General features: G+C 40.4%; 2 protein-coding genes across 7 annotated transcripts in view; one reads left to right on the plus strand and one right to left on the minus strand.

Annotated features, from left to right (window-relative positions):
• The window catches only part of BAALC (BAALC binder of MAP3K1 and KLF4), a 1,274,875-nt gene that overhangs the window by 1,151,475 nt on the left and 102,754 nt on the right, over positions 1 to 20,646 (minus strand). The gene's annotated exons all lie outside the window — the stretch shown is intronic.
• NCALD (neurocalcin delta) overlaps positions 1 to 20,646 on the plus strand; it is a 448,039-nt gene that overhangs the window by 23,437 nt on the left and 403,956 nt on the right. The gene's annotated exons all lie outside the window — the stretch shown is intronic.

Below are 20,646 nucleotides of genomic sequence, written 5' to 3' on the forward strand. Positions count from 1 at the left end.
TATCTGGATATAACATTTTGTGATTTATTCCTCCTTGAATTTAGTTATGAAAAGCTCCTATTTGAGGAAGAAAATTGCAATATATTTGATTGTTTTGATCCAAACAAAACTTATTCTTCTTGGTTTGTGTGCTATATATGCTAAAGAGGCCTTTTGTTGTAAGTGTTGATGAGTGAGGAATATGAAAATAATTTAGGTTTTATTTCCAAATTTTCATGTTGCATTAAGCTAGGAAAAGTGTGACTATTTTTCAGGGAGTATTAAATGGAAAGGACAAAATACAGTTTTTGCTCTTTGTTTTCAGAGACTATGATTTCTTTCTCTTTTCTTTTTTTTTTTTTTTTTTTTGTAGACAGAGTCTTGCTCTGTCTTGCTCTGTTGTCCAGGCTGGAGTACAGTGGCGTGATCTCAGCTCACTGCAAAGTCTGTCTCCCGGGTTCAAGTGATTCTCCTGCCTCAGCCTCCCGAGTAGCTGGGATTACAAGCGTGCACCACTTTCGTAAATTTTTTGGTAATTTTAGTAGAGATAGGGTTTGTTTTTTGGTAATTTTTGGTAATTTTAGCAGAGTTGGAGTTTCACCATGTTGGCCAGGCTGGTCTCAAACTCCTGACCTCAGGCAATCTACCCGCCTTGGCCTCCGAAAATGCTGGGATTACAGGTGTGAGCCACCATGCCCGGCTGAGAGATTGCTATTTCTGATTTGTTTTTTTAAGTAATGGCAACATCAACCTAAATGTCATTATCTGACAGAAGCACATGGCAATTCAACTTTATTATTATGTGAACAAAATCTTGATGTCAAGATTCAAGGATCAGTTGTGTGTCTTGATATGGGCATATTATCTCTTGATAAGGACTTGGCTCTTCCTGTTTACTTATGTTAAAATGAATACATTTCAATTTCAAGACATATAGGGGAAATCCCTAAAGTTAAGATCTAACATTCTTGTCTCATCAAAGTGTGTTGTACTTTGGAATGTTCTTTTCTACCTGCTCCCCATTCTCAAAAGATACTGTTAGTGACTATGTGAAGGAATTCTTTCCCTTGACAAGTCTTTGGTGCCTTGGACGATTGGTGTAGCATGGATTAGTAAAGGAGGCCATTTTTACTACTCAGGACTGTTTTGTTTGCAAGTGACAGATATCTAACTCAAATTACATAAACAAAATACCTTGGGTAACTGAAAATTCCAGAGGTGGAATTCAGATCCATTTGGATCAAGGTGTACAAAGAATGTTAGGAACCTGTCTTTCTCACACTTTCTACCTCTCATCTCTGCTTTCTTCTGTGTTGACCGAATTCTCAGTTGGTTCTCTCCAATATGGAAGCCAACATGGCCATCAACAGCTTCAGGTACCCATCACCCTCACAATTAACAAGCTTAGAAAAAAGAAAAAAACTTCTATAGTAGCTCTCACAAAATTACCAGTGAGAGATGAAGTCATTGTTGGGTTACATGCTCATCCCTGAGCCAATCACTGTGGCAGGGGATGAGTATCATAATTGGCCAAGCCTCATTCATGTGGCCATCATGGTACAAGAAACTGAGGAGTGGCTGGTTAAATTCCAAGTGTTTGGAAGGGCAGGGTCTGGTGCCCTCCCTCCTCATAGGGAGGGCAGGGTCTGATGTCAGAACAAGAAAAAAGATGCCTCAAAACTCTCTTCGGGGAAAGACTAGTTTTATTCATCCTTGTTTCTTTTAGGGTGAATGACACAAGGCCTACCAAAGTTGCTCAATTATGGTTGCTGAGTAAATGACTGTATAAAGGAGTGATTGTAGAGAGTTTAACTGAAGAATTATTTCTATGGTGTCAGCAAAGTTAAGGGAAACCAGCAAGCGATGATGAAGCCCCGCAGGCCCAGCAACGTGGGAAGCTGTTAGAATCCTCAGGCCAAAAGAAGCCGGGGAGAATAGTTCCTAGAACCTGTGAAAGGATTAGCTGGAGAGGGAAGCCTGGAAGGAGCTGAAACTGGGGTTAGAGGAATGCAACATTGTCAAACTGGGGCCTGGTGAGGAGGAAATGGGGAGGATAAATACCCCAATTGCTCTCTCATCCCACCCTCCACCCTCTGCAGTCTTTTCCATTACCTCAGCCCATCTAGAAGCCAGAGGATAAGGGACATAGTTAATTTAGCACATGAAGATCTGTCTCCAGGGATCTGGATGGACAACTGGAGGTCATTCCAGTCTTCTTTCTCACTCTCAGTTCTCTTTTGACTTCTTCCTAAAGCATATCTTGGATGTATTCACACTCCACCCACCAACTCTCATACCCAAACACAGACTATACTTATTTTACTGCCTCATACCACATGCCCTTCGCAGGGGCACAGAGATGGCTGTGCAGGAAGTTCTGTGCACATTGTGTGAATGACATCTTCTGAAACTGTCCGATTCACGGTGTGTTCTGTGGCTTTGCATTGCGTTGTGATTTGTGTTGGCTGCTGGTAAGGGTGGGAGGGTTCAAGGAAATAAGAAACAAAGAGATAGGGTGAAGCCTTGTCATGTCATAATTTAAAATTAGGAAATAATGGCCAGTTTAGTTTCAGGGGTGAAACTGATTTCTCAGGTTATCAGACATGCTGTCAGAGCAGAGAGCTTGAAGACCAAGATTTCAGTGCTAAAAATGATGAAATCAGTTGATGAGAGTCTTGTATAAGGAGGTACTTTTGAAATGAGGTTATTGATGATTGCCAGAGAGGGATGCTAACAAGTAAGTGATATCCAGCTTCATGGAGGCATCCAAAACTGCTGGCCTTGGCCTTCATGACCCACTCAACCTCTGATGAAACAGCATCTACATGTGTCACCGGGAAGGGATCTGGAATAAATATCTTATGATGAGCCACAGAGAGCACAAAGCCAAGAGCAAGAAATAATATGGTCGCCATGCACTTAAGCACCCGTGTGGTTGAAACTGGGTGTGGGGGCCTTTGGTTGTGAGTAGGGACCCTGGCTTGCAGGCTTGTTGTGCAGATGCATGAAATAATAGGTGGAAAATGCTCACAGACTATCAAGTGCAGTGTGAATGTTAGATGTCATGAATGAACTGATTCTTTGTCGTTCATTATTTTTTTTTCCTCCTGTGCTAGTTCCTCTGTGGTTCCTAACTGTTAGTCTCACTTTTTAAAAATGAAATGTATGAAACGTACGAATGTACGAATACTGTGAAATGTAGGTAAGCTATCCGGGAACTGTCTGTCTTAAATCTCCAACATACATGACTTCGGGTGATGCTGATGTTTTCAGGGCTGTAATTGTATTTCCCAGAAGTCATCCACTATGTTTAGTATCTTTCCCCTTAAAATTCATGTGTTGAAGTCTTAGGCCCCCAGTACCACAGAATGTGACTATATTTGAAGATAGGGTCTTTAAGGAGGTAATTAAGGTAAAACGAGGTCATCTTGTTACCAGTGGATGGTGTCCAGGCTCTTGGCGTTTCGAACAAATAATTGGACAAAATGCACAAATAAAGCAGGGAAAGAATGAAGCAACAAATGCGGAGATTTATTGAAAACAAAGCACACTCTACAGGGTGGGAGTGGGCCCCAGCATAGGGGCTCAAGAGTCCTGGTACAGAATCTTCTTGGGTCCAAATACCCTCTAGAGATTTCCCATTGGCCACTTGGTGTTCTCCTCATGTAAATGAAGTGGTGGCCCACCATCAGTCTGATTGGTTGCAGAAAGCAACCAACCAGAGGCTGAAGTGAAGTTCCAAAGGTCACATTCCTATGCAAATATCTGATTGGTTGCAAAAATCAACCAATCAGAGGTACTTTCAATTTCCCATCTGCTGTGCAGAAAAGATGGGGGTTTGCAAAGGGAGTAGTGTCTGGTCCTTTTGTTACTTAGGCTGGAAAGTTAGGATTTTCCTTTCAATTCAGTTCTAGGAAGTCAGCATGAAATGGGCTTAGATTCCGTCCCTCCAGACCCTATTTTCCTGCCTCAATCCGGGTGGGCCCTAATCCAATACTGGTGTCCTTGTCGGACGAGGAAATTAGGACACAGATACACACAGGGGAGACAACGTGAAGACACAGGGAGAGGATGGCCACCGACAGTCAAGAGAGAGGCCTTAGAAGAAACCAACCCTGTGGTCATGAGAAGCCAATGTGAGTGCTCTTGAAAACTCATCTTTGCTTTTCAGCCTGCTGGCCTTGTTTTAGCCTCATCCCTTGGACCAGTATTTATCCCATAAGATTCTTCTTTGAATTTACCTTTTGGATCTTTGGATCAGTTTCCTGCCCTTTAGTGCTTGCTCATGCGACCATACTCTTCTTTAGTAGAGGCAGGGGGACAAATGTTCAGGTCTCCCCAGGCCTGGGGAGGTTCCTGGGATGCAGGACCTTTAGGGCTAAACCTGGGATGTTCCTAGGTAAACTGAAATGAGTTGTTCACCTTGATAAGACAGAAGCGTTGGTAAGATTTATGTATTTCAGCTTACTGGCTTTGTTGGAAGGTGACTAGTCTAACAGAATGTTATAACTATTGTTACAATTATTGTCTTTGAAATGTTTATTATACATACATTTAGAAACTGTTTTGAAATGGGTGCTTCCACCATGAGGTAAGCCAAGTAATGAAAAAAACAACTTCAGATACTTTTCACTTCCATTGTCTCCTACTTAGTTTCATTTTTAACAAGAATATTGTCTTGGCTTGGGTTTGTATTATTAATAATTTCATACATTTCAGGGTGTACATGTTGAGTAATTATCTCCCCAGTGCTTCTAAGCATTTGCATCAGTTAACTGAACCTTTTAATGAACCTACTAACAATGTCCTTGGCATTATATAAAATATAAAATTGGAGTCAGTCCCTAGTCAATGGGTTTTAGCTGGTCCGAGCCTAACAGATGCTCATAATCAAAACACAGGTCCAAGTTGGTTTACCTTTTACGGCCTTATTTTGGGCAATTGGAAAAACATGAGGTGTTCAGTTCTTTAGATCAAGTAACAAGGGCTCCTGCCTCACCATCAGAACACGTGTTCTTTATTCACATCTCGCTGGCCCAGCTCAGTTCTTTAACACAAGCCACCCACCACACGTGGTCCTGCCTCCCTCATTCCATCTGCCACCCTCTATCTCTCACACCCTTCTCAGTGTCTTCCTGGATGGGGCAGGAGGAAGTACTGGACACATTCCCAGCTCCATTTGACCATTGTACCACCCCCATATCATGTGACACAGGCCTCGCTTTATACTCAACAAAACATACATTATTGCTAAAGCCAAGGCAGGCCGAAGTCCCAGCTAACTTCTCTGTTATTTTTCCAGGGCTACTGCAACAAATTATAACAAATTGAGTGGCATAAAACAACAGAATTGTATTTCCGCACAGTTCTCTGGTAATCAAGATGCCAGCTGGGCCCTGTTCCCTCCAATGGCCCTAGGGGAGACTCTTCTCTTGCATCTCCCTAGCTTCTGGTGGTTTCCAGCAATCCTTTATGTTCCCTGTCATGTGGACACATCACTCCAATCTCTGTCTCCATCTTCCTATGACATTCTTCTCTCTGTGTGTCTCTGTGTCCAGATTTTCCTCTTATAAGGACAACAATCACTGAATGACAGACTTCCCTAATCCAGTATGACCCCATCTTAATTGATTACATCTATCAAGACTTTCGAAATAAGGACATATTTACAGGTACTAGGAGTTAGGACTTCAACATATCTCTTTGGAAGATACAATTCAGCCCATAAAAATGTCTTACTATAAATGCCATGAAGAAGAGCGTTTGCTCATTAATAGGACTTAGTGAGATCTCAATCATACACTCAAGATACTAACAATCGCTGGTTTGGAAGCAGAATGGAGTAGTGGAAATAGTACAGGATGTGGAGGCAGATGTGTTTAAATCCCAGCCCTGTTTGAGAGACCTTGAGCAGATCACTTCCCTTTTCTGGTCCTCGGTTTCCTTATTTATAAAATGAGTACAATATCTACCTTACAGAGCCATTGGGAGGTTCACATAAGATGATTTATACAAAGCATCTGCTACAGTGCCTGGTACAGACTAAGTGCTCACTTAATGCTATCTCCAACCGCCCTTTTAAATTGAGCTGATTTCATGTAAATAAAATTGCAAATTTCATTGTATTCTTCACAGAATTTAGAAGTAAAAACTCTCTAACTAATATTGAGTTATTAGCCAGTCTGAACACCTAAGTTTTGTATTTGAAGAGTGACCCTTTTGGAGTGTGATTGATAATTTTGGATATACAGTAGGAAATGCCTTTCATCATGAAGTGGATGGTGAAATGTCCATCACTGGATACTTTATAGATAATCAAATACCCTGGCTCATTTATAAATAATTGCCTTAGGGATGTGATTGGAAATGATTAACCCTGATGAATTCTTGCCACTCTGGGCTCATCTATCTTATCTTCAGGAATTTGTCGGGCATTGAGGTATTTAAGGGCAGAGTTTGTTTCTTTTCATTAACTGTCACATCAATTAGGAATTGTGTTTGACTGCAGGGTAGAAAGCTGACTTCAGTTGCTCAAAAGCACAAGGATTTGTTTTGTTTGCTCTTAGAAAAAATACTGGCAGGTAGTAAGACCAAGAATGTATGGCTGTGTTTTGGTCACTGGGGACCCAGGAACCTTGTGGTTTTCTGTTCCATTTTTACTGCATATTTTTGTTCTTAAGACAGCCTTATAGTCCAAGATGGCTTTTGGAGCTTAAGCCAATGTTTCAGGTAGAAAGACGGAGAAAAGAAGAAAGAGGCAAAGGGCCATGCCTCCCAGCTGAGTCAATCCTCTTGAGGATTTTACCCAAAGTCTACCTTCTGTTTTTGCTTTATTTTTAATCTTTTTTTTTTTTGCTTTATTTTTAATCTTTTTTTTTTTTTTTTTTTGCACTTTATTTTTAATCTTACCAACCATACTTACCTTTAAGGAAAGCTGAGGGCATGTCAATATTTTTAGCTGGGCACTTTGCTACTCAATAATGTAGATAGGAGAGAACGGATATGTTGACAGCTAGCAATCTCTGAGTCAGTTCTCTCAATGCATTTGATAACCCCCTTCATGATGAAAAGCATTTCCTACTGTCCAATCAAACTATTATTCAGACTCCAAAACAGTCACTCTGAAAGAATAAAAAGAGTAGTTCTTTCTAGAGCACCTAGGATAGTTCTTTAATTCATCAAAGTTTAGTGAAGTCATTCATTTATACAACAAATGGTGACTTTATTTATTTATTTTTTTGGAGACAGGATCTCACTCTGTTGCTCTGGCTGGAGTGCAGTGGTGTGATCATGGCTCATTGCAGCCTCAGCCTCACTGGGCTCAGGTGATCCTCCCTCCTCTGCCTCCTGAGAAGCTGGATCTACAGGTGTAAAGAGGAACTTTTGTGTGCCTGCTAAATATCTGGCAATGTGCAAAGCTCTATGGTTAGAGCAATGAGTAAGACAGACATAGTCCCTGCTCTCATATAGTTATAGTCCAGTGGAGGAGTAGAGGTACATAAGTCAAAGAAGCACTGGAAGACATGAAGAATTCCTATTGTGATAACAAGGCATGATGTGAGAGGTGCAAAAAATGGAACTGTCTTCATTGGACAGAAAAGAGCTAGGAAAGGCTGCTGACTCCATGGATGAGTTGGGATTTGATGGATAGGTAGGAAATAACTAGTTGAAGGGGATGTGTGGGTAAATAGCATTCCAGTAATTCCAGGCATTCCAGGAAGAAGGAATAGTTCAAAGGGAAGGTCAATGTGGGAGGAGCATGGAAAAAGGCTTGTTGCTGTGACTGAAGCACAGAGAGCAAGAGGAAGCACATTATGAAATGAGACAGGGACCAGACATGTGAGGATATGTTAGGCATATTAAGGACTTCAGTCTTCCTTCCAAGAGCATTGGGAAGTCACTGAATTTTAAGGTGGGGGTGTTACCAGAAAGGGGTCCTGATCCAGACCCCAAAAGAGGGTTCTTAGATCTCACACAAGAAAGAATTCAGGGCGAGTCCACGGAGTAAAGTGAAAACAAGTTTATTAGGAAAGTAAAGGAATAAAGAATGGCTACTCCATAGGCAGAGCAGCCTTGAGGGCTGCTGGCTGCCCATTTTTTATGGTTATTTCTTGATTATATGCTAAAGAAGGGGTGGATCATTCATGCCTCCCCTTTGTAGACCATACCGAGTGAGTTCCTGATGTTGCCATGGCATTTGTAAACTGTCATGGCACTGGTCGGAGTGTAGCAGTGAGGATGACCAGGTCACTCTCATCACCATCTTGGTTTTGGTGGGTTTGGCTGGCTTTTTTATTGCAATCCATTTTATCAGCAATGTCTTTATGACCTATATCTTGTGCTGACCTCCTATCTCATCCTGTGACTTAAAATGCCTTAATAGTCTGGGATTGCACCCCAGTAGGTCTCAGCCTCATTTTGCTCAGACCCTATTCAAGATGAATTTGCTCTGGTACCAACACGTCTGACATTTTCCCCCTCCCTTTTATAAGAGAACCCTTAATCCTAAGAGTTGTGAAGGGACAAAGATTCATCTTCTGTAACTTCTTCGGGCTGAATAGGGGTGATGATATTCCTGCCTAACTATTAGGGTCTCTTGTGTTCAGGGTAGAGAGGAGCTCAGTCAGAAAGCATCAGTATGGTGAGGGCCATTCATAACTCCGAGTTTTGACAAAAGGTGATATCTGGAAGATTAATAATTGTTTGATTTAAGAAAGCATTCAGTAAGTTTATCCTGCATTCCTACACAGAGTATAACAGCACTGTATTCTATAACTGTAAGGCAAAATAAGTAAAATTATTCCAAGTAAACTAAATAAGAAGGCTTTCCATGAACTGGCCAACTGTTGAAACCATGCTGATATGGGGTTGCTAGATGATTACAGTGTGCCCAGAATTAGAATATTGATTCAGATTTTTACATTATCCCTCCCTCTTTCTTCTGAGCAGCAGTCAGACATCACTGGTTGGTTCACAGCAATAAGCAAGGTTAGCCTAAACTGCAGAAACAAACTCAAAAAACAACTAAGACTAAAATCTAATAACAGGTGTACCATAGTTCTTGAAACATAATTTTTCTTTTTTTCTCTCTCCAGTTTCCCATTTTTACTAACAACAAATCCTGATAAGACTGATTTGCTTTATTATACTTGGCATGATTACTTGTATAAAGTGCAGCAAGAATAATTATTTTTCACTTAAGCTCTTTAAATTGTCTTTGATGGAACTCTGTTCCATAGACAGAATCTCAGATAAGACTTTTTTTTTTTAAAGCCAAGCCCAGCCACGGGTTTGTACCTTCAAATACCTATGAGTTGGGTAAACTACTCTCCTCGAGGTCCCAAGATACCCTGGGGCTCTGGGGCCTGTTAGAAAGTGACATCCTTTACTTACCACAGGTCAGGAACCCTGTACATGGTTTGTAGACAAGATATGAAACCAGTTTTCCCAAGGGGCTTCTAATAGTTCTATCTTGGCTCAAGTCAAGTTTGATTCCTTAAAGGAAAGCATACCATTCCAGACAATGCCTTGGTAAAATAACCAATTTCTCCAATTGTGTCCTATTACAAAAGAAAACCGATTCTTATTGTACTTATGCAAATAACTATATTGCCATAAGTTAAGAATACTCACAACTAGTTTCCAAATTCCAGAGAAATCAGGTAGAGAGAAACAAATATGCTCCAAATTTTGTTTACAGAAGTATACTCGGTTGTTAAAAGCTATAAATAACTCAAAAGAAAAGTTTTCTTGGCTCTGGAAAACAAAAAGATTCAGCAATGTTTTAAGCAAAAAATTAAAAAAAGATTACTTCAGTTTTTTATTAGTTCAGTCCATGCAGTTAACTCCTGTTCTGTCATGAACATTTGAGCTCTCCATGAGAGTCTTGAAAGTTTTTCCTCTATTCTAATCTCACAGTCTCCAAAGTTATCAGAAACTTGCATTTAAGAATGTCTGTCAAAGTCCTGAAGCTGATGATAAGCCACCTTTTGAAGAGGATCAACATAAGACAATAATCATCTGTAGATGGCAAAAAGTTTTAGGACAGACACTATTAAAGCCACAATTAATAAGAAAATTTGGTTACTTCTGTGGTGTATAACAGTTTCACATAATAATTATAACTATTGATAACATACACTAAGTCATATCAGAATTATAGGAGGTTCTCATAATTTTGGAACACATACCAATAACACATTTATGCAAATACAACCCAAAGAAAGCCAAACACTATTTCATATTTGACAATGCTGTCTATATGATTTTTCTACCAAATAAGTCAATTTTCACCTTTATATTAGTATACTGTTAATGTCAACTCCAATTTTTAATAAAACCTGATAAAATTAAAATCTATCCAATTTTAATCAGTTTGACCATAAGATAAGATAATTTTTTTTTTTTTTTTTTTGAGATGAAATTTTTGCTCTTGTTGCCCAGGCTGGAGCACAATGGCGTGATCTTGGCTCACTGCAACCTCCACCTCCGCCTTCTGGGTTCAAGCAATTCTTCTGCCTCAGCCTTCCGAGTAGGTGGGATTACAGGCGACTGCCACCATGCCTGGCTAATTTTTGTATATTTAGTACAGATGGGGTTTCATCATGTGGACCAGGCTGGTCTTGGACTTCTGACCTCAGGTGATCCACCCACCTCGGCCTCCCAAAGTGCTGGGATTACAGGTGTGAGCCACCACACCTGGCCAAGATAAGATTCTTATAAACCTTTTATAACCCTTTACAAGTTTTTGTTAAAGAGCAGATTAGATTAGTGCTTTAAGAAAAACCTGTTGTGCTTTTATTCTAATGTTTAATTTACAGAAAAGCTGAATACCCTTTTAACTTTAGCCAATTTGTTCACACACAGAATTTATTTTATGAGATTAATTTTTTCACAGACCTTCTACAACTTGTTTAAACCTTCAGCTTTATCCTATCTAACTTAAAACAACCCTTTAACCCTTTAGTTTAGGCCAGAAATCCACATTCCCATGACTTTTTATAATTTTTTACCAAAAACACATTTCACTTTCTTTACACACCTTCCACGTAAAACTGTTTTTATTTTCCAAAGATTACTAAAGTCATGTGAACTAAAAGGCATTACACTTTTTACTTCTCTTTTAAAATATTTAAGCTCTTATTATTCTTAAGCCATTTAAAGCTCTTTCATACATAAGCACCATACACAAAACATATAGAAATACACAGACAGAAGAAGACCTAGTAGTTGTAATATTTTTCATTTGCCAGTTTATTTTCTTTTCCCCCCTTTTTTTTTTGAGACAGAGTCTTGCTTTGTCGCCCCAGCTGGAGTGCAGTGGCACGATCTCGGCTCACTGCAAGCTCCACCTCCCAGGTTCATGCCATTCTCCTGTCTCAGACTCCTGAGTAGCTGGGATTACAGGCGCCCGCCACCATGCTCGGCTAATTTTTTGTGTTTTTAGTAGAGATGGGGTTTCACCGTGTTAACCAGGATGGTCTCGATCTCCTTACCTTGTGATCTGCCTGCCTTGGCCTCCCGAAGTGCTGGTATTACACGTGTGAGCCACTGCATCTGGCCTATTTGCCAGTTTCTTAATTGAATTACTGGCTTCAGGATGGACCCCAGGGCCAGGAAAGCATGTAGTTTTTAATGGCGTAATAAGCAAACATAGTTGGAAGGCAGAACAGATCCCCCAAAATTAAGGGTCCCAGTTTTATATCAGATTCTGGATCCCCAAAAGAGGGAATCAGCCCATCCTCAAAAGGACATTTCCTACCTAGTTATTATACGCCAGAGCTGTCTCATAATGTGAAGTAATTTCTGATGCTCCCAAAAGTCAAAAATGTCAGATAATGCAATGCAAAACAGAACAAAGCCTTAGATTTTGAGAGAGATCTATTTTTAATTCCTGGAGAGCTATCTACTTTTAATTCCTGGGGTTCCATGAGGAAAACAGAGGTTGTTCTTCCCCCCCTCCCCCGAAAACAGGGTCTGTGGCACCTCCTGTGTTTTTTCCCAAGGAACTCCAGGCTGTTAGAGCTTGAATACCCACTTTTAATTAAGCTGACTTTTAACCATAGCACTCTTTAAAAACATCCTTTTGAATTTTTTATTACTCATCTTTAGCCTGGCCAAACGGCAAATATTTCTGGCTTTTAAACTTTACTAAAAGTAACCTCACAGGTACTCTGAGAAAGGAAATTCAAGACAGTTTGTGGAGGGAAAGAATAAAAAATGGTAAAGGTCATGCAGATATTAAATCAGGAAGAGCTCACTCCTAAGCCAGGAATTGAACCCTGAAACCAGGCCACCATTGTGAAAAGAGAAAGCACGGCCACGTGGTTACAAGGTCAAGCTCCTAAGGACATGACTGACCAGTTTCCTGGGCCATTTTGAACAGCAGGCTTAGGTTCTAAGCCCATTTTCTATCTAAAGTAACCCTCTCTATGACAGAAAGATACAGAAAGACAAATTCATAGCACAAAGTGCAACAGATTTGCTACAGCTTGAGATTAGCCTCACAAATCCTTTTTTTCCCATTAATCAAAACTTTACAGAGGAGATAAACAGTAATTTTTTTACCATTCATTTAACTAGTTTGCAGAGAGAGACAGAGAGAGAGAGAGAGAAAAGCATTGCCTAAGGCAGGGTGGGTAAGGTGAAGATCTCAGGGAGGCCAGAGACAGACCCACCCATTGCTCATAAGTTCAGGCAGCTGCTTATCAGTCGTGAAGGGATCTTTTCCAGCAGTCCCATCAGCTCTCAAGTTTCCCCTTTTGGGAAGGAAAAAACTCCCCATGTCCCATGGTCCTGTACATCCCTAGTTTTGTCACCTGTAGCTGTCAGCAAAGACTGCAAGGCAGGTTAATCCAAAGAGAATAGCAGTTAACATCCCATAGTGCCAAACCTGGTCTTAGTCAAAATTGACTTTACTGATCCTCTAAATCTTAAGAAGGACTCTAATCTTCTTAAGTTGGACCTCAAACCCAAGCTTGGTCAAGCATCCTTGCCTTTTATTAAGAGGGGCCTATAACCCACTCTGTCTTAGGAGAGACTCTAACTCCCCTAAGTTGGGTCTCTAACCCAATCCCATCCTTTACCTGGGTGTCCTACCACTTACCCAAAGTTGGCCAATCAGTGCTGCAGTCTATTTCTTTTGGGTTGGGGGTGGGAGGTTCTTCAGTATCGTCTCTTTCCTGGTTTGCCAGAAAGATGTTACCAGACCCCACCACTTACCCAAAATTAGCCTTTGGGTTGGGGGGTTTCCTTACTACAGTACCTTCCATGGTTTGCCAGAAAGATGTTACCGGAAACGGGTCCCAGTCCAGATCCTGAGAGAGGGTTCTTGGATCTCACACAAGAAAGAATTCAGGGTAAGTCCATAGAGTAAAATGAAAGCAAGTTTATTACGAAAGTAAAGAAATGAAGAATGGCTACTCCATAGGCAGAGCAGCACTGAGGGCTGCTGGTTGCCCATTTTTATGGTTATTTCTTGATTGTATGCAAAGCAAGAGGTGGATTATTCATACCACTCCTTTGTAGACCATACAGGGTAAGTTCCTGATGTTGCCATGGCATTTGTAAACTGTCATGGCACTGGTGGGAATGTAGCAGTGAGGACGACCAAGTCACTCTCATTGCCATCTGGGTTTTGGTGGGTTTTGGTTGGCTTTTTTTGCTGCAACCTGTTTTATCAGCAATATATTTATAACCTGTATTTGTGCTGATCTCCTATTTCATCCTGTGACTTTGAATGCTTTAATAGTCTGGGAATGCAGCCCAGTAGGTCTCAGCCTCCTTACACCAAGCCCCTATTCAAGAAGGATTTGCTCTGGTTCAAACACCTCTGTATGTGAAATGATCATATTTGTTCTTTGAAAAGATTACACTTGTAGAGGACTGGACTGAATGGTGGCAGACTAGACAGAAATCCAGGCAAGAGATGATAGTGACTTGATTTAAGAGGAGGGTAATTATGGGTATGGAGAGAAGTGACTGGATTTAGGTGGACAGATTCTTTGAGCCACTTGACTTTTGGGAGCTAATGATGGTATAGATGTGTCTTTCTGAGATATAAAATTTCATCTTTAATATGGAAAAAGAGTGGTTACATTAGATTCATTGGGAATAAGAGGGCTCTGTTCTACAGGTTTGTTTAATCTTAAGATAACCTCGACATCGCCAGACTTGGATTGGTGATATTTTTGTCCTGGTTTGGTCTTAGTGCAATATTTGTAATTCCATATAGTTTTCCAATCATAAACTCTGGTATTTTGATAAAATATGCACAAAAGACCTGTACAGTCTTGTGCACTCAGATGAGCAATGCTCAAGTGATGTTTTCTTTGCCTGTATGAGAATTGTTAGCTTTTTTAATTTCTCAAATTTAGAATTTGAGAAAGAATTGAGAAATTTTAGGTGCCCAAATTTAAACATGTTTTAAACAGGGTACCCAAATGTAATGTTTACTGTTGACTCTTTTCCATCCATAACACTGCAAAAATGTCAGGAAAAAAATATTAAGCAGCATAAATTCATAAGGACAAAGAAAATAAGAAATCAGATGACTATATATGAGAGTCAACAAAATTTTGAAATATGGAAGGCAGTTGGATGAATGGTAATTGACTTGAATTTTAGTTTTTTCTGCTTGGTTAAAAGCCTAAAGCCAATTATAAACAAGCTGATTTTTGCCACAAAATTCCAGACAGGCTCAGATATTGGTGCCACTAGACACTTTAAAAAATTTTTTTTGTAGACAGAGTCTTGCTGTCACCCAGGCTGGAGTGCGGTGGCGCAATCTCAGCTCACTGCAACCTCCTCCTGGGTTCAAGCAATTCTCCCTGCCTCAGCCTCCCGAATAGCTGGGATTACAGGCACCTGCCACCATGCCTAGCTAATTTTTGTATTTTTAGTAGAGACTGGGTTTCGCCATGGTGGCCAGGCTGGTCTTGAACTCCTGACCTCAGGTGATCTGCCTGCCTTGACCTCCCAAAGTGCTGGGATTACAGGCATGAGCCACCATGCCTGGCCAGCACTAGATACTTCTAAAGGCAGGGTTGATAGGAAGATTTGTTTAAAAAAGATCCCCTCTCTTCTGTCGTCATGCTAGGGAAGTACTGTTTATTCTGCATAGATAGGAATTTACTGTCTAGAGAGGGTGACTGGGAACTCCCAGATGTGGGACAAATCAGACATCTGGCAATGTTTGGAGACATTTTTTGTTGTTTCACAATTGGGTGGCAGTTTCCTAGTGGCAACTAGTGGGTAGACGGCAGAGTTCTGCTAAATATTCTACAATGCACAGGACATCCCCATAACAAACAATTACCTGGCCCCAAATATTAATAGTGTTGAGGTTGAGATACCCCAAGTTAAGTGAAGATCTAGGGTGAGACTTTCTGCCTTCCATCCAACCAGGCATGTGCATGTACAGACCCTGCAGGAATGGGGGAATAGCTCTGTGGGGAAATTGACTAGCAAATCAAAAGATACAGACACCTGCAGATTTCTTAACAAGACAAGTTTCTGCCAATCACCCACTGTGAGTTTTACTCATTCTCCCAGAACTTCCATTCAAATTATTATGACTCTTTCTTAAATACAAGCAGAGAGCCACATATGACCAGATAGTTGAGGGAGTCTCTTACATAAAAAAAGGAAATAAAATTGAAGAGAAAAAAGAATTCAGAAGAAAATAATGAATACAAGCAATAGAAAAAAAATGCTAAGAATAACTTGATCATAGTAGCTCCCCTGCCAGGCAGGGTGTCTCACACCTGTAATCTCAGTGCTTTGAGAGGCCAAGGGGGGAGAATCACCTGAGGTCAGGAGTTTGAGACCAGCCTGGTCAACATGGTGAAACCCTGTCTCTACAAAAATGCAAAAATTAGCTGGGCATGTTGTGTGTGCCTGTAATCCCAGCTACTTGGGAGACTGAGGCAGGAGAATCACTTGAACCTGAGAGGCAGAGGTTGCAGTGAACCTAGACCGTGCTGCGCCATTGCACTCCAGCCTGGGCAGCAAGTGCAAAACTCCATCTCAAAAAAAAAAAAAAAAAAAGGAATAACTTGATCACAGTATTCTAGAAAGATAAGAGATGCTATTGCACTCCCTAAATTAGAATAGTGTGCTATTAACAAGAAAGGGATATTGACAAAATAAGTTATTAAAAATACGAGAGGAGGAATAAAAAAGGAAGGGTTAGGAAATGAAAAATTCTCAGAAAGTAGAATAGAAAGACTAAGGGATAAGGAAATAGGAGGGAAAAGATAGCAATGAAGAAAAAAAATCCAAGGAGCTTACCTCCAATGAATTGGAATTCCAAAAAGAGCATAGAAGGAAATCAGAAGATAAAAAAAAGAAAAAGAAGAACTTTTCCCAAAGGGCATGAATTTCCAGATTGAAGGGGTCCACTGGGTGTCTGGTAGAAGAGATGCATATCATCATAAAATTTCATACCAGGAATGAAGAAAAATCTTATGAGCTACCACAAAGAATAAGAAATCGATTATTAGACGGACACTATACTTTTCAAAAGAAATATTGGAGGTGGAAGATGATGGAGCACAGCCCTCAACATTTTGAGGGAAAATTATTTCCATTTAGAATTCTATATTCTGTGGAAATTCTGACAAATGTATAGGTGGAATAAATACGTTTTTCACAATTACATGACTGAAGGAATTTCCTTTCTATGTATCTTGCCTTAGGAATAGCTGGGAATGTGCCCCACCAAAAAGACATCTAAATCAAGAGGGAAAAAGAAATGGGATCAGGTCAAGAACCTGCACAGTAAACAGGAGAAGGGAGTAGCCAATTTACAGTGTGCATCAGGCCCACAGAATTTGGAAAGATTCTAACAGGAGGAGGAAGCACTCCAAGAAGGATGTCTTTAAGGAAAACAAACAAATAAAAATGATGTAATTTAATATTGTTACAGTAGGTAGTTAGACATAAGCAGGGCAGGAGAGCCCCCACCCCGCCAACCCAACCAGGAAAGTCAGGAGACCATCAGGTGATGGTCAGACAGTTGTTAAACTGTCTCTAAAATAATAATTGGTTGCAGGCAGCACCAGGGAAAGGCAGTCTTCCAATAGATAGAAAACACCTGAAAGTGGTGATCAGCAGCTTCCTGATAAGATCTCCATAGTTGGGCGGGTTCAAGCTTGTGGACTAAGAGGCCAGATGGTGGAGTTTATCTGGTATATGACCTTCTTCTAGGAACACTCTGCTGGTAAGGGAAAAACGCCTCAAGTGAGCATGTGTACAATTTCACACTGCACGTGGGGCCCCTCCCAAGTGCTGGCAGGCCACTGTGCATGCAGACAACACCCCACCAAGGGAAGAATTGGGGAGAAGGGGGCGTAAACCCTGGAAGCATGCCGGTATATAAAACTCCAGGTCAAAGGTCAAACCATGCACCTGAATCTTTCAAGTCTCCCCGTTGGTCCTCTTCCAAGTGAACCTGACTTCCTTTCGTTTCTGCTCTAAAGTTCTTAATAAGCTTTCATTCCTGCTCTAAAACTTGCCTCAGTCTCTCACTCTGCCTTATGCCCCTCAAATTATTTCTTCTGAGGAGGCAGGAATTGAAGTTGCTGCAGATTCGTGGCCACTAACCTACTTTGGTGCCGTGTGATTTGGATACATTCCCTAGCGGTAAGAATATCTGCAATAAAAGAAATGTTAGGGTTTTGTTTTCAGGATACATAAGTGAAAGTAATGTAGAAAATTAAGTAAATGAAAAATGAGGCCAGGGCAAAAGAAAAGACATGAGCAAGAAAGGAAATCTCTTCTGACTGTGCATTTAGAGAGTGCTCAGTCTGCACCTGCACTGTGTAAATGTTGGCACATAATTATTCATTGAACCCTCAGGCCCATGAAGTAGGTGTGAATACTTTTTTCATTTTACATTTGTTGAAAATGATGCACAAGTTTACATACCCAGTGCCTGGTGGAGGCAGAATTTGGTCAAAGCTGTCTGGAATCATAGTCATAACAATGTAAATACTGTATTGCTTTAATCAAAATAGCGATATGACTATATAGAGGTGATGGTGGAGTCAGAAAATGGGAGGAAGTAATGCAACAGCTAGGTGATACTCTTTGACAGCAGGAAGTAGATATTGTCTGAATGGAAAAAGGAAATGATAGCAATGAAAGAGTTAATGTAAAAATGTGGAGATTATGATCATAGAGAATAGCCAAAAAGAGTCGAGAGTGCCTACTTGGAAGGAATGAGACTGGGAGGGGATAGGAATGGGGTAAAATTGGCAGCTCTTTTTCTTTCCAGGCTTAGAGTGCTCTTTGACTTTAATAATACATATGTGTTAGTCTGATTTTTTAAAAAGTTAAAGATAAAAAGAATAAAGGAACTCTTTAGCCTTGTATTGGATCACCCAGTTGTAATCTAAGCTTCTACACAGGAAAGGTTCATTATCCCCATTCACAGAGGCATTTCACCTTTCTTTTATAATTGCAGGCATCAAGCTTTAATTGGTTATGGGAAGGCTTATAGGGTGTTCTAGAATGGTCTGCTTATTGCCAAAGATAAGCCAAAATCATGCTGAGCTGGTTTGAAATACTGGTCTGCTATTCATAAATTATTTCAATTCGAGAAAAAGGTCTTCCTGGTTTGAGTTTGTAGATTTAATTAGACAATTTCAGAGTCAGTTATGGAGCCAGTTGCCATTTTAGGGTTGAGTCAGGGTTTATGAACTCATCCATGGGGAAGACACTGAGGTTATATTTTACTTTTATGAGTGTTGCCTCCTGTAGTTTTTTCATTCCTTATCTACTGAAGGAAAAATCACTGTTAATAAATACAAGGAGTGAAACAAATTGACTTTTCTTTCGCTCTTCTGGAACTAAGTAGAGGAGACGTTTGCATCTCAGTAGTAATTCTTCTTTTTGTTCTGAGCTCTCTGTTGCATTATTCACCCGTGGACTGGCAAATTATCTGAGTCAGAACCGTAGTCGGAATGGCCTCAGCCAGGGACTGAGAGGCAGACCTAATGCTAACATGAATTTGCAGCCCCATTACAGTTGTGCCCTGCGGTGGGGGAGAGCTCAGTCTCTTATGGCCAGGAAGTCTTCTGAAGTGAATAGGCTTCTATTCTATTTAACCACCACGTGGTCTTGAAAACTCCCTCCTGTTTCTTTTTTCAATTTTAAAAATCCGGTGATTTATTTCCTGATGCTCTAATGTAAAGAAAAAATAATGATTCTAGCCGTGACTGAGGAAATAGTAATTGCAAATGTTAAACAATGCATAGGGGTAAGTTTTCTATGTGGGGCATTTGTGGATGCTGCATATTTGACCGTCTGGAATGGGAGTTGGAGGTGGCCGATTGTGGGTGCTCCACATGTATTTTAGTTAGAGAAGGATCCTGGGAAACCTTGCAATAAGAAGCTCTCTTCATTTGTATCAATTTCTGGCAGGGACAGAGAGCTCATGTGTCAATCATACCTTTAAAGAGAGCTTTACTTCTCAAATAACTGCCCATTGAAAGGGCTATTATTTGAGAATAATAGAAATAAATAATAAAGAGAAAGTCTCTCAGGACAACTACTGACACCTTTTTATTGCTTTTTGCACTCTTAGAGATAGAAAACAAGCCACTAACTTGGCTGCGGCAGCATTAATGAGTATCCCTGTGGATGGGGCAAGGGGGATGTTGGGCTATGAAACCAGATTTAGACAGGCAGTGCAAATACAACACTCAACTCTGCTCTTTTCATTGTGTGATTGTTACAAGGCAAAGCAGTAGGTTAGGGCCACTCTGATGGACCACCAGACACTAATAGCTCATATTTACACCAATAAACCAAATAGTTGCCTTTAGGGCTAATCCAGCAGCTGGAGGGGTCCTTTAGGCTTGTGTTGGTAAAAGCACCAGTCGTGCCCAACCCAGGGTTTCTCCAGTGCCTTGTAAAGGGGCTGCCAGCAGAGCTCTTTAATTTTTATGTTTATCAAATGATGTTCTGTGTTTCTTCTTATGACGAAAAAGGAATCATCTTTAAATGTCAGCACGATGCCTGGCTTAAGTCCGCTGGCTGACGGACTGAACTAATGGGAGAATTGCAGAGTTCAGAAGAGGTAAAGTGCGCATGTGCAAAACCAATGGGCTTTTTACCATTATTTGAATACTCCTCGACTTAAATCAGAAATAGGCGTAAATGAACTAAACTACTTGGAAGCCCAGGGCCCATTTGTGCCACAGTATACTTTTATTTCCATCAGCGTGATACCAACAACATTAAGGATCAATTTTCTGTACGAAAAGGCTATGTTGAGACAGTGAAAACAAAATGACTCATTAAAGAGGTTTAACCTCAAAAATAATGTGTAGATACATTTGAATTCTAAGCAGACCCAGTTGTAGGCTGGTTATATTGTGGTCATGTGAATTTTTGACATTGTGGTAAACAGTATGTTTTCTAACATTATTAAAACCTTGAATATTTTGTTCTTTTCATTTTTGTTTGTTTTTGACAATAAGAGAAGAGCCACCAAGAGAAGGCGTCATAAAAGAACCCTTTTATTGCTTCTATTCTTAAGGGAGTAGTTCTCGAACTTGGGGAGCTTGTATAAAGCCACCTCCCAGAGCTTTAGATTCAGAAGGTAAAAAGAGGGGTCCATGAATCAGAACATTTACAAAATGCTGCAGGTGATTATGCTGC

This window comes from Macaca thibetana, chromosome 8 (genome assembly GCF_024542745.1).
Source record: "Macaca thibetana thibetana isolate TM-01 chromosome 8, ASM2454274v1, whole genome shotgun sequence".
In the NCBI taxonomy this organism is placed as follows: Eukaryota; Metazoa; Chordata; class Mammalia; order Primates; family Cercopithecidae; genus Macaca; species Macaca thibetana.